Below are 13,259 nucleotides of genomic sequence, written 5' to 3'. Positions count from 1 at the left end.
ATATTTACCATCTTAGAATTTGTTTACTATTATTTCTGCCTGTTTTAACTTCTTTTTCTCTCCTTTCTTATCAGACGTTTATTGAGTATTTTTATGAGTTCATTTTACTCTTATCAGTTTATGACTTATGAGTTCTTTCAGTGGTTACGCTAGAAATACTGTGTACCACTAGAACAAACATGCTTGATTAACTAAAACGAATAAAATTCTAATTTGTTATGCACCTAATAATCTAATTTTAAAATATGTAAGGCACACAATATAGAAATAAGAAATATAAAAGCTCACAATCTTAGTGGGAGACTTTAACACACTTTCCTCAATAACAAAGCAGAACTAAACATCTAGAATATTCATAGTACTGTTCAGCGCTATTCAAGTCCAAACTGAAACCAAAATGAAAACATATGCCTGTCAACAGCAGAATGGATTAATTTAAAATGTATACGTGGAATATTACACAGTAATTGGAATGAATAAACTGCTATCGGCAATACAGATCCATCTTACAAACAGAATATTGAGTAAAGCAAGTCAAAAACAAAAGATGACATACTGTATGATTCCATTTGATTTAAGAGTCAAAAAACAGGCAAGCCCATCTATGCCGATAAAATTTACAACCATGATTACTTCTGGGGAAGGAGGTGACTAAGATGATGTATCATAGGAATGTCTGTGATGCTGATAACATTCTGGTTCTCAATTTGAATTTATATGGTGGAGAGTAAAGACACTGTCAGCCAAGTGCTGACAGCTCCGTGTTTATCTCTATGCTGGCATCCCTGTGGCAGGATCAGCATTCTATTAACACTCTGTCCAGCCTTTTGAGATAATAACCAAAAACTAGGGAGGGGCACAGTGAGGTGGGTGTAGCAGAAAGTCACAGTGTGGAAATGCAAGACAACATACCATGGCAGTGATTTTCAAACCCCAGTCTGCACCGAGGACCTTCCTGAACAGGCAGATCCCTAGGCACCACCCCTAGAGATCATGATTCATTAAGTTTGGACTAATATCCAGGGATGAGCATTTTTACAAACACTCCAGATAATTCTGACACAGGTGGGTTAAAGACGACTCTTTGAGAAACACAGAGCTAGAGGAAGACGACCCTTGGTAGAGGGAACACTCAGGTTACCAAATTATAAAATCCCAACATAAAATATTACAATAACTTTCAAGTCATTCACTTGGGGCTACAGCCTGGATTATACAGCAGGTGTTCTAACAGGTTCCCTAGAGAGTGTCTTTAAGCTCAACCCCTTCTGACAACGTTAGAAAGCACGTAACAGTGGAAGTGATGAGCTTTTGAAAGACTTATTATTATAAGAAAAATATTGACTCTGCTCTAATTTAAAAATGGAAATCATTTCCAACTTTGGTTTTTCACTTCTGATAAATTATTTGCCATATACAACAAAACTGACCATGACACACAGCTTGTCACGATACTGTGGTTGGCGACCCCTGGTGAATTTATTAATGTAAGGTGGGGCTTACAGTAAAGTTTGAAGAGAATGGTTCAAGAAGCCATTATTTCAGGGAAGTTGAAAATCTCCTTGCACTATTATTGATAATAACCCTGCTTTGAAGCCAAGATTTTTTTGCAACTCCATTTTAGAGGTGGGGTAACCAAAGGCTAACAGAAACCCTGACCATCCCAAGGACACACAGTGACACGGGAGGCATTATCCTACAGACCTCCTCTTACCTCTGTGAGGATTTTTGTGACAACTGGATTATTTTATTCAACATTCTCTTACGCCCCCAACAATTCTTACTTTACCCCGATTCCTCTTCTTTGCTTGGTTAATAATGGTGAATTTGCATATATAACAAATTTATTAAAAAGCTTTCAATGAACACTTTCAATATAGGAAAAAACACAAATTAAGGATAAAGAAAATCACAAAAAAATTGCTGCAATTTTTAACCCAGGTAAATTACTTCATGTTTTATTAAATCCAAGGGCTACCTGATCCACGTGTGTATGTATTTACCTAACATGAGTGCTACCATTCTATGTATGATCTTCAGACACCTGTTCTCAAAACAAAACAAAAGCAAAGAAACAAAGAAAGAAAGAAAAAAGGAAGGAAAGAAAAGAAAAGTCCTTACCACCAAAAAGTAATTAGAAGTTATCTTACCTAAAAGAAGTTTTCAGATACTTGTGCAGTTACAGGGAAGATATCTGTAAGCCTGAAATAGCACTGTTTAACTTTTCAAATAATGTACTATTAATATTCCTTAGTAATCCTCTTTTGATGTTTAAAATCCATTCTTATCTGCTCAGGGATATTTGAAATTGTTTAGTAGTGATGAATATCAGAGTGTAAAATTGTTTGGGAAACATAAGGCAGAGTTTCTGAAAGATTTATCCAAAACATCTGCATTAGCATTAGATGCCTGGCTGTTTACAATTGTTACCTCCAGGTTCCCACTCAGGGGGGCCTGACCAGCATCTCTGGGAATAAGTCCACGAATCTCAGTTTTTATAACTGATTCCGCTCTGGCTCCAGGTGATTCTTGTCCACCCTGATCAAATAATTCAGTTCAGGTTAAATAACAAATAACAAAGAGAAGCCAGATTGGGAAGGTGTTATCCTAGGAGAGTTTCAGGCCACATATAACCATAATCTGCACCCTCATGGCTCTGTTTGTGTCTGTGTGTTGCTGTTCACCAGGAAAAGAGCACACTGGGACTGGGTGCTGGGAAGAGTGAGCAGGGACCTTTCTTTTTTTTTTTTTTTAAACTTCTTTTTTTCATTAAGTTATAATCATTCTACAATGTTGTGTTAAATTCCAGTGTAGAGCACAATTTTTCAGTTATACATGAACATATATACATTCACTGTCACATTCTCTTTGGCTGTGAGCCACCACAAGATCCTGAATATATTTTGTACTGTATATAAACAGTACAATCTTGTTTATCTATTCCACATTCTGAAATCCTAGTCTGTCCCTTCCCACTCCCTTGCCCCCTTGGCAACCACAACTTTGTATTCTATGTCTATGAGTCTATTTCTGTTTTGTATTTACATTTTTTATTTTTAGATTCCGCGTATGAGCGATCTCATATGGTATTTTTCTTTCTCTTTCTGGCTTACTTCACTTAGAATGACATTCTCCAGGAACATCCACGTTGCTGGTTTTTATGGCTGAATAGTATTCCATTGTATAAATATACCACAGCTTCTTTATCCAGTCATCTGTTGATGGACATTTAGGCTGTTTCCATGTCTTGGCTCTTGTAAATAGTGCTGCTATGAACATTAGGGTGCAGGTGTCATTTTGAAGTAGGGTCCCTTCTGGATATATGCCCAGGAGCGGGATTCCTGGGTCATATGGTAAGTCTATTCCTAGTCTTTTGAGGAATCTCCATACTGTTTTCCACAGTGGCTGCACCAAACTGCATTCCCACCAGCAGTGTAGGGGGTTCCCTTTTCTCCACAGCCTCTCCAGCATTTGTCATTTGTGGACTTTTGAATGATGGCCATTCTGACTGGTGTGAGGTGATACCTCATGGTAGTTTTGATTTGCATTTCTCTGATAATTAGTGATATTGAACATTTTTTCATGTGCCTACTGATCATTTGTAGTTCTTCCTTGGAGAATTACTTGTTTAGGTCTTTTGCCCATTTTTGGATTGGGTTGTTTGTTTTTTTCTTATTAAGTCATATGAGCTGCTTACATATTCTGGAGATCAAGCCTTTGTCAGTTTCATTTGCAAAAATTTTCTCCCATTCCGTAGGTTGTCATTTTGTTTTACTTATGGTTCCCTTTGCTGTGCAGAAGCTTGTAAGTTTCATTAGGTCCCCTTTGTTTATTCTTGCTTTTATTTCTATTGCTTGGGTAGACTGCCCTAGGAGAGCATTTCTGAGATGTATGTCAGATAATGTTTTGTCTAAATTTTCTTCTAGGAGGTTTATTGTATCTTGTCTTATGTTTAAGTCTTTGATCCATTTTGAGTTTATTTTTGTGTATGGTGTAAGGGAGTGTTCTAGCTTCACTGATTTACATGCTGCTGTCCAGTCTTCCCAACACCATTTGCTGAAGAGACTGTCTTTATTCCATTGTATATTCTTGCCTCCTTTGTTGAAGATTAGTTGACCAAAATTTGTGGGTTCATTTCTGGGTTCTCTATTCTGTTCCATTGGTCCATATGTCTGTTTTTGTACCAGTACCATGCTGTTTTGATTACTGTAGCTCTATAGTATTGTCTGAAGTCTGGGAGAGTTATTCCTCCAGCCTCTTTCTTTTTCTTCAGTAATGCTTTGGCAATTTTAGTTCTTTTGTGGTTCCACATAAATTTTATTATAATTTGTTCTAGTTCTGTGAAATATGTCCTGGGTAATTTGATAGGGATTGCATTAAATCTGTAGATTGCCTTGGGCAGTATGACCATTTTAACAATATTGATTCTTCCAATCCAGGAGCATGGGATATCTTTCCATTTTTTTAAGTCTTCTTTAATTTCCTTCATCAGTGTTTTATAGTTTTCCGTGTATAAGTCTTTCACCTCCTTGATTAGATTTATTCCTAGGTATTTTATTACTTTGGGTGCTATTTTAAAGGGAATTGTTTCTTTACTTTCTTTTTCTGTTGATTCATCATTAGTGTACAGAAATGCAACTGATTTTTGAACATTAATCTTGTAACTTGCTACCTTGCTGAATTCTTCGATTATTTCTAGTAGTTTTTGTGTGGACCTTTTAGGGTTTTCTATATATAGTATCGTGTCATCTGCATATAGTGACACTTTTACCTCTTCCTTTCCAATTTGGATCCCTTTTATTTCTCTCTCTTGCCCAATTGCTGTGGCTAGGACTTCCAAGACTATGTTGAATAGGAGTGGTGATAGTGGGCATCCTTGTCTTGTCCCAGATTTTAGTGGGAAGCTTTTGAGTTTTTCACCGTTGAGTACTATGCTGGCTGTAGGTTTGTCATATATAGCTTTTATTATGTTGAGATATGTTCCCTCTATACCCACTTTGGTGAGAGTTTTTAATCATAAATGGGTGTTGAATTTTATCAAAAGCTTTTTCTGCATCTATTGAGATGATCAGGGACCTTTCTTTACCAATGAGAATTATATGCAGAGGAGGCAACGTGGGAAGTAGATGTCAATAAATTAATTGGGAGATTTGAAGAGGAATTTAATTTCTGCTTTCTGATCATTTTAAAGCAGGTAGTTAGAGATGGGGGTGTAGCTTTTTTCAGGTAAATGAGCTTGAGCTAACTAGGCTGCAGCGAGCAAATGGGAACTCCATTGAGCATTGATTCTTAATCACTTGAGAAATGTAAATTCTCTCCTTAAATTAGCATAAGGAAGACTACAGTTAAATTTAGCAGTAATCAATAGGAATTTTGTGGAAAACTAGTCCAAAAGTTACTGGACTGTACCTAAGCACTCTACATTTTCAAATCTTGTTTTAATTTGTATGCTTCCTTAAATGTGTGATAAAATGTCTATTTTGAGGGTTTGATTATTTGCATGTTTATTTTAATAACTAATAAATAACAAGGTACAAATGTAAATCTCCAAACACAATCAGGAAAAGAAAGAATAAGGATAAAGTCTATGAGTCATGTGCTTTTAGCATAAATCAACTTAGGTTTTAACATATTCCAACCTAGGTCAGATCCGTATCAGAATTCACTCAAGAAAATCAGATATAAAGCTAATAATTAATTATAAGAAGGAGGTCAATAAGCAAAAAATAGTTCATTCATCATGAGATCAAGGAATAAAGAATATATTGTATTTGACCTTAATCCTCAAAGGAGTCTTAGAGTGAAGTCATAGGAAAGGAAATTTTATGTTCCAATACTTTTAACAAGTAAACAAATTGGACACATTTGTGCAGTGTCAGGCCCTCCTGTGGTAAATCAAAAATAGCCACATGGGGATTGGCTGTGGGACTTGAGTATCTGCAGATTTTAGTAGCCGTGAGTCCTGGAACCAAGTCACTAAAAGCTCAGAATGCAGCCCTCTCTTTGGCAGCACTGAACAGCTACTATCAAATGACAGTGCGTTGGCCAAAGAGATCTTGATAAAGGACCATATGCTAGAGAAGGAAGCAGGGAGGAATCAAGTGTTATATTGATTAACATCGAATAAATGCAAACCTCAACACTGAAGGTTAATCAGAAAAGCTAAAGGAAAGCAGAGATTAGGAAATAGAGAGAGAGCAGCCCCTCGGCTCTTCTTCCAACAAAGCTCTCTTAGAATTCATGCTTAACGATGACAAATTATAATTCATAGGCTGTTATTACTTGACAGATCAGACTCACTGAATGCACACACTTCTCCATTGTCTTATAAGTCACAGAGAATGCACACATGTTTTCTAAGTACTAATGAAAGCTAGAGATATCCTCTCAGTTCCCAAGTAAAATCTAAGAAAAGGCAAGTCACCAACCATTTCAATCTCTCTCATATTTCTGAATCAAAAATGGAAAATGTATTCCTTATTAAATGTTTGCTTTACTTTTTTGCATTGGCAGCAGGAGATAGGAATAGGATTACCATCTCAGGTAGACTACGTGGTTAGAGAATGAATTCGCATCCCAGCTCTCCCTTTACAAACTGTGTGAACTCAGGCATGTCAGTACCCTGTTGTCTGTCTCTCCCAGTCTCAAAGGTTCCTCCCTCCACTTGCCTCTCAGGAATTCTGCTAAGACAGCATATAATCATGTAATAAAATTTTTTTGAAAAGTTAAAAGCATTATATACATGGCATATCTAACATCTTTGCATCACCAAATAGAAACTGAGAAGTTAGGAAATTTGAAATTCCCTCCCCAGGCTGAGCTGTGAGAAAGTCTACCTATTGAGTACTCCAGTCATCCAACAGAGCTCTACCCGCAGGTGCCCTATGGTGAGACTTTGTTGAGCCTCCTCTGAATCTCTTTCCATGGCTCAGATGTCATCTGCTTCTGGAAAAAGAGAAGGCATGGTCCTTGGTTTTCTGAGAGAGAGCAGTGGTATAGAATGTTAAGTGCATACTGGGCAGTGATGAAAATCCACCCTCGTAACAGCCTTAACTGCTTGTGAATTACAGGCCAGACACAAAGAGGGTCATTGATCAGTAATTACCTTTGTTTCCAGTAAGTAGCAAAAATCAGGAAAAGAGAGAAATCAGTAGGTGGACAGACCATTCAACGTCCAGCTGAGTCTGTAAGTTAGGGGAGAATGGGAATGAGAGTTTTCCCAGAATGCTAATTATGTGATGTATATACAAAAACTCACTTAAGCCAAAGTGAAGGATTTAACCATAAGCTATGTCACGGCTCCCAGCCACGGCTCTGGATAACAGAGCGCCAAGTGCCTTTCACAGATGGCGGGCTGTTCTAACTCAACAAGTGGAGGAGACTTAAAATTGGGAGACAAAACAAATGAGTGTCAAAGTGTTTCTTTATAAGATCTCTTAGTTCTCACTTGGACCCACGTGAAGGGCAGACTTTAACGGAAATAGACCAGCCAAGGACATTCAATTACCAAGGATAAGGAAGGTTAAAATAATGAAGATGGCTGGTTTGGGTAAGTGAATGAGGAATCAAGAACATGATTCTGCCAGGGGGGACGGAGGTGGGAAGGGATAAACTGGGAGTTCGAGACTTGCAGATATTAACTACTATATATAAAATAGATAAACAAGTTTATACTGTATAGCACAAGGAAAGATATTCAATATCTTATAGTAGCTCACAGTAGAAAAGAATATGAAAATGAATATATGTATATTCATGTATGACTGAAGAATTGTGCTGTACACCAGAAATTGTAAACCGACTATACCTCAATAAAAAAAAAAAAAGAAGAAGAACATGATTCTGAAACCTGTAAAGGAAGAAGTAGACACCAAATTCTAAGAGGGACAATCCAAAGAGAGACCCTAGGTCATCCTGCAGCCTGGAGAGATGGGCTGTTTAAGGTCTCCATGTAAGCTCAGATTGGTGGGCTCTCTCTGTATTTTTGTCTCCATAGAAGGAAAAGTCTTTCTCAACCCCAACAACAAAGCACCTCCACCAATAAACTGGGCCTGGTTATTTGGAAGGTACTTTTCTTAGGTCCTAAGGTCCTCTCTAGTAGAAAACCATCACACAGATCTGAAGGAGCCCGGACTTCAGCCCTCGTTCTTCAATACACTGGGTGACTCACGATCTCTCACTTGGCTCTCATTTCCCCCGTTTGGAACTGAAACATGTGCTATCTTTTTCTTACAATCTCTCAGAGAACCTAGCTCATTAGTTGGTGCTCATTAAATGCTTGTTGATTGATTAAAGCTTTTACTCGTGAGGGACGTGTGGAGAAACATTTTTCAGTTGGAAAAGCACGACTGACATCTGATCGCCAAGATCTGTGATCACGGTAACTATGTGATGCCCAGCACCACGGCCACAGAAAGGCACCTCCCCGTCCCCCTCACATTGCTCTGCTAGCTCAGGACATCTGCCGACAGACTCGTATGTTCTCTTTATTTAAGAGTCTCCTGATCACCAGGACATCTTTCTCCTCTTGGACTCCAGGCAATAGAGAGACCTCAAAGGCACCCGTCCGTAACACCTCTACGACTGGGTGTCAATGCTCTTCTCATTTTTCATTTTAATTCCTGGAAGTGACTTTATGAGCCCTTGGCTCACAGGCTGCCACTCTGGAGGAGGCTGGTTTCATGCTGCTCCTCTTTCACTGTCATTTCTGTCCAAAAACATTTCTCTGTTCCAACTGTCATCTTGATGAAATGGAGCAAAAGCAGTTCCTCTTCCCTAGGCTTCAGACCAAATTTCCAGAGAGAAACAGCCAGGTCAAAGGGCACTTGGATAAGTATGTATCTGTTTACACTAAAAATTAGAGAGGCATAAGGTGAAGGGGTGACACTACCCCCCTGCAACCTACCTGTCCCCCAGGGGTGGAGGCGGGGCTCACAGCACACAGCAGATCTTCCAGAGACACAAATCCTTCTTTTCTTCACTCTGACAATTGTTTTTATAACTGATCAGGCTGATGTAATGTGTGTGCACTTGTGATCTAGCTTTGGAAATTCTTACCTATTTTATTTCTGTGTCTTGGTTCAAACTAATTTCAATATCCTGTTACGTATGCAGTGGTAATAACACAACTTTTATTCATCTACTGATATTACTGACATTCATCACTGGGTCTGTGTTAGGGATGCTGTTGAAGAAGATATATATTATATCGAACATGGTGAGAAGTCTTGGAAGACATTTCTTTCTAGCACTATTATGAGAATAATTAGACTTTTCTGTAGCACTTGGCTTGATTCTGTCTTGACATTGTAAATCATGTAGTTGATCATACATCCTTTTCTGTGTAATATCCAGAGCCTAATTTGTGTGTTGCTGACAGCACAGGTACAGGATCCTATATTGTAAAAGGCTGTGTAACCTCATACCTGGCACCATCTTCATTTGATTCTTGCCTTACTTGGATTTTTCTATTTGATGTCTAAAAGGCAATACAGTCTAATGTGAAGAGCTCAGTCTTTGTAGTCGGGCAGGTGTTGGTTTACCTTCTGGCTTCATCACTGCCGTGTGACCTTCTCAGTTCCTCTCTGGGCCTCATTTTCTTTATTTGGAAAATTATGATGAAAGTTGTACCTGTTCCTCTTTATGTGTACAATGAGAATAGATTTAGATCATGCAGCACAGTGACTGGCACATAATCACGTTAAGTGTCCAAGAAATAGAAGCTACCATGATAACTACATATGTTTATCTTTCTGTTTTTTTAAAAACTTTTAGGCTGTCCTAAATGCAAGCCCGTATCCTCTGATTCCAAATCTAGTAAACCTTTCACTGTATCACACATCTTCACTGTGACTCATTTCCAAAATGTTTTACTTTAGTCTTCAGCAACTGCATTTAAAAAAAAAATCCAATATTCAGGGATACGAGCACTTTATTAAAAGCCAGCGATCTTCCTACTAAACACCATGCAGCACCAAAATCTCAAAGTAGACTGAGAAAATCCTGTGGAACTGTGTTTTTGCTCAGTTGCTTCTTTTAATACCCTCTGGTTGTTTCCCAAACCAAATTACCCTCTCTGGGGCTCCCTTACCAGGTCCCACTCAGGAGGCAGCATGAATATGAGCAAGACTTCGGGCAGCTCAACAAAAATGCAGCCAGAACATAGATGCCAGTCTCCCCTTCTTTCAGTCAACTCAACTCCACAAGGGAAAAGTGCACCTCGTCCTTCCCCACACAGAAGTGTTGATAGCTTCTCTATGAGCACTGCACTCCCCCATAATACAAGTTCTCCCCTCCTTTCTCAATTTCTTATCATAATGATGTCCTGTGAGGTGACTGCCACTGTTGCTGGCTCATTGGCTAGTCTCATTCACGACTCATAGTTTTTGTCCTCAGTTTGGGATCTTAACTGCAGTTCTGAGACAACAGCAGACGTCCCACTGGACATCTTGTTATGTATAAAAGTACGCCTTGGACCTTTCATAAAACACATTTAACAATGACTTCGATAAGCCTTAAATAGCTTACAGTCAAAATGTTGTGTTGTCAGACACAGGAAACAAACTTACGGTTACCAAAGGGGAAAGGGAGGGAGAGAGATAAATTAGAAGTATGGCATTAACAGCTACAAGCTACTATACATAAAATAGGTAAGTAACAAGGATTTATTGTATAGCACAGGGGACTACATTCAATATCTTGTAATAACCTATAATGGTAAATTATTGGAAAACACACACACACACACACACATATATATATGTAACTGAATCACTGTGCTGTACACCTGAACCTAACACAATATTGTAAATCAACTATACTTAAATAAAAAAAATTTTTAAAGAACATTGTGTTGTTCCTGACTAGCATAAACAATACCGTTTTAGTTCTGACACTGAGAGGTGCTGGGTCCCGGTAAAGAGAACAAAGCATCTTTGGGCCCCGGCAAGTGAGCCAGACCAGCACAGAACCTTACAGAAGTGGTATGAAGTGACGATTCTGCAGCCCTCACTGGTACCTCTGGTCCAATAAAGGAAAAATGAGATCGGGAGTGAGGAATGAATAATCTAGTTTTTCTGTCTACACTGTCTGTCTTACTCCTCTGGGACCTTCCGTTTGCTAGTGGGCATCACCTAAGAGAGCAGTTTCTGGCCGACCGCCCTGTGGTGTTTCTGCGTTCCCATGATGTGGGGACAGCCAGCTCCACCACAATTAAAGTCTCATGCCATGGTTAGTAAATAAATAGGGCAAGAAAGACGAAACAAAACAAGGTACCACATGGCAAATGTGAACACAGCAGTTTAAGAAGAAAAAGGCCTCCTAGTTATTCTGCTCCTTACTCCCAGTGAGCATCCATTGCCGTAGCAACACATTAAGACTCCTTTCTTACATCTTTAGTCAACATAAAGTGGCATAACCAGTATCAAGTATTGAAACTCACAGGAGCTATTAACAATAACGTTGCATTTAACAAGACAACGTAATAAACAGATCCACCTACTAAATTCACCTAGTGCCGCATCTGTTTCCGGGAAGTGCAAAATGCCTTTCGGAGTCTGTTCTCGTTTCTGCTGATCTCACTGTGGGAAATGTAAAATTCAAGGATCAGCTTCCTTTGCAGAAGACCGAAAGATCATCTGCCCCGTAAGTTGTGGAGGGAATCGGGATAACAAAGCTATTTCTTTTTCTCTCTCTTAGTCAGGCATCCTTCATTAGTCCTCATTGCCTTTTCTGAGGAATTAATTTATCTCCCCCCCAAAAATTGAATCAAAGCACACATGAAATCTCCAAGAGCTATGTGTTCCAATACAGAAGCTACTAGTCATGCGTGGCCTTTGAGCACTTGAAATGAGGCCGAGCCCAACTGAAATGTGCTGCAAGTGCAAAATACACAGCAAATTCCAAGTATTTAGCACAGAAAAAAAATGTAAAGTATCTCACTAACAAGTGTTTATGTTGATTGCATATTTAAATGATAATATGTTGAATATAATGGGTATCTTCTTTTTTTTTTAATGTGCCCACTAGAGAACTTTAAATATCATGCATAATTTAGAAATACCACGCATAGCTCGCATTTGTGTCTCATAATGTATTTCTCTCCGACGGACAGCAGTGCTCTGGGGGCTGAAAGCAGCCACCCAGCGAGGACTGATGATTCACTTCCGTCTCCACTTCTCCCTGAACAACCCTTCTTCCCACTCTCTCCTCCATGTTCCTTCTCCTCTCTACTTCCTTGTTATTTATGTTGGTCTTTGTTGGCTATTTTTGCCCCTTCTGTTTTCTCTTTCTCTCCCTGAGATTTGGAATAAAAAGAAAGAAGAAGGTGGTGAGAGAGAGAGACAGAGAGACAGAGAGAGAAGGATGATGAAGTGGAAAGTGGTCTGTAGTTCAGCGTCTTGATTCTGTATCTAGGAGTCCATCCATCTTCCAGGCTGGCTCTAGAGAGGACTCAAAAGGAGACAACCAGGGTTTCCAGCGACTCCTTTCCTCATTCTCAGGGAGAAACATCTCTAACCACTACATCTCCCTGAGAAGACATATGCCTCTTTCCTCCTAAGGGAGCAGTAGAGAGCTACTTTTACAGATGCCCTCTCTACCATCACCTGGATTCGTTCCCCACGGCAGGTGACGAATTTGACTGTAAGCCTTTGGGAACAACACGACAGTCAGTGGACCACAACAGTAAGGAGTGGATTGCTACTTTAAGACTCAGACAGCAATTCCTGTCATCACTGGACCATTCTCTCTCTTGAGTTCTTAGACCTCTGTTTTAGGCTGAATAATGCCCCCCTGAAAGTCCAAATCATGATCCCCCTGAACCTGTGACTCTATCATTTCACGTAGCAAAAGGGACTTTGCAGGTGTGATTAAGTTACGGAACTTGCGATGGGAAGATGAGCTTGGATTATCCGAGTGTGCCCACCGTAATCACAGGGCTTTTCTAAGAGTGAGGCAAGAGGTTCAAAGTCAGAGAGAAGGCAATACAATGATGGCAGCAGAGGGAGACAGGAGGCCAAGAACGTGGGTGGCCTCTAGAAGCTGGGAGAAAAACCATGGAAATGGTTTCTACCCCAGAGTCTCCAGAAGGAACCCGCCCTGCCAACACCTTGATGTTAGACTTCTAACTTCCAGTATTGCAAAATAAGGAATTTGTATTGTTTTAAGCCGCTAGGTCTGCGGTAATCTGCTAGAGCAGCGATATGAAAGTAACACGACCTTGGGGAGCCCGGATGCAGCGGATGCTTTCAGGCAGGCCC

At 39.5% G+C, this 13,259-nt stretch overlaps 1 long non-coding RNA gene across 1 annotated transcript in view; it reads right to left on the bottom strand.

Annotated features, from left to right (window-relative positions):
- LOC135322778 (uncharacterized) overlaps positions 1 to 13,259 on the bottom strand; it is a 357,083-nt gene that overhangs the window by 80,853 nt on the left and 262,971 nt on the right. The window lies entirely within an intron of this gene.

This window comes from Camelus dromedarius, chromosome 13 (assembly GCF_036321535.1).
Source record: "Camelus dromedarius isolate mCamDro1 chromosome 13, mCamDro1.pat, whole genome shotgun sequence".
NCBI lineage: Eukaryota > Metazoa > Chordata > Mammalia > Artiodactyla > Camelidae > Camelus > Camelus dromedarius.
This window is presented reverse-complemented; position numbering and strand designations above follow the sequence as displayed.